The sequence below is a fragment of the Lethenteron reissneri genome, unplaced genomic scaffold (genome assembly GCF_015708825.2).
Source record: "Lethenteron reissneri isolate LAM-NWPU_2019-01 unplaced genomic scaffold, ASM1570882v1 scaffold_1510, whole genome shotgun sequence".
NCBI lineage: Eukaryota > Metazoa > Chordata > Hyperoartia > Petromyzontiformes > Petromyzontidae > Lethenteron > Lethenteron reissneri.
This window is the reverse complement of record NW_026891235.1, coordinates 3,837-5,754: the sequence shown is the minus strand read 5'-3', so window position 1 is coordinate 5,754 and position 1,918 is coordinate 3,837.

Genomic DNA, 1,918 nt, shown 5'->3' with positions numbered 1-1,918 from the left:
TGTACATTTTTATCGAGGTAGTGTTTGTTGCGAATGTAAATAAATATTATGATTCTGACTTACCGTGAGTCCTGATGCTGGCTTTATTGTCGGAAGGAGTGCAATCAGTCAACACAATTGTACACACCGGGGCAGGCATGCACATGCACACATAAAGAGATACACGGGGAATGCACGTACAAATACCCTACTGAGTGACGGTGATGTTACCACACTGCCTGTGGTAGGCCAGGTGCATTCTGAGTCCACGTGAAGTGTCGAAGGCTCACTGACAGTGGGTCATGGGATAGACCCAGGTACAATGGGTTGACTGAGATGACTGGCAGATGCACCACCTGTGCCCCTTGCTGTGCCATCTTGCTGTGTTTTAGCCGCCTGGCTCTCCGCCTGGCTCTCCACTCGTCGTGAGCGTTGCTCCTTTTTCCTCTGTTGTTGTTGGAAGGCGACTGCATCCAACTGCCCAGTGGCGTCCTGCACGAGCCTCCTCCAGAAGCCAATCTTGACACCACTCGTACCAGTCTTTGGCAAGTCCACTCAGCTCCATAACCTCCTGTACTGCATCGGTCCATCTCTTCTCTAACCCGTTTACCCCCCTTTATCCAGCAAAAATAAGCCTGGTGAAGCCCATGATGGATCATAGGCAGGCCAGCCTGAATCTTTCTAATCGGCGCAGATGTTCCATTAGAGGGGTCCACGTTTCACAAGCATAGAGAAGGGATGGAATGACCGTGGCTGAGAAGACCCGAAGCTTCGTGTGGAGCGACAGATTAGGGTCATGATCAAATCCCCGACCTCCTTGCATCGCAGACGAGGTAGTTGACATCTCGTCACCACAGCTGGCACTGCTAAACACCATTTTACGGTTTTGTTCTTCACGCTGTGAGACGTGTTTCATGATTAATGTTATCTTCGCAATCATAATTGTAGCCTGTTCGAGTACCTGCTTCTGTAAAACCTAATAAAAGTGGGTGTCACCACGCTACACGTGTACCAGGCCTACGCCTTGTTATTTTACTTAAAATGAAACATATTCACATCAAACTTGTAAAATGCACCAATTCTGTTATGAACGTTTGTCGCGGAATTTATTGGGCCAACAGTTTTGGTCAACAGTGCCACAAAGTGTTCCATTGGTCCGTTAATTACATCGCGTTTCTGAAAACGTGTTTATTGACATAAGTGTCAGGACAAATTATCAGGAAAACATTGTTGAGAAACATTTATTTTCCATGCGTTTACAGCGCAGGATTGTGATGAGGGTTCAGCAACTAAAAAGTTTATGGCCCCAAACAGCTCAAGGGGTCCTGGATGCATCATGGGAAAAAATGGCAGCAGAGCTGTGCCAAATATCTCAATTCACATCCTGATAACAATTAAAAAGCTCCCCATTCCAATGGTACTGTGCAAAACAAGTTACAACGTATTTCAGCCTTTGTTTCGTGCAACTTTGCGCTATTCTGTAAACTGAGTTATTAATCATCATTAAAATGTTTCAAGCACCCTTAAACAATCGTTCTCAGGGCGCTATGCATGGGAAGTTGGAAAATAGTTGAACGTCAACCAAGGAAAAGAAGTGAAGAAGACGTTTAAAAATAACTAAAGAGAGAAAGCCATTTTAAACAGATGCGTTTTTAGTCCAAAAATTTAAGATTTGTGTCTAGGAAGTCCTGACCTCGAAGGGGCAACGAGTTTCAGAGTTTAGGTGCCGCAATTGCAAAGGCACTGTCGCCACCCAAGTGTGACGCCTAGACCGTGGGACAATGAGCAATTCTAGATTTGAAGCTTTCGTGACTGCAAGGATCCATACTCTTAGGTTATTTCGGTAAAGTCACGTAGGTAAAAATAAATAATAAAAAATAAAAATAATAGAAATATTATTTTAATTTTTACCTACGTGACTTTACCGAAAAAACCTAAG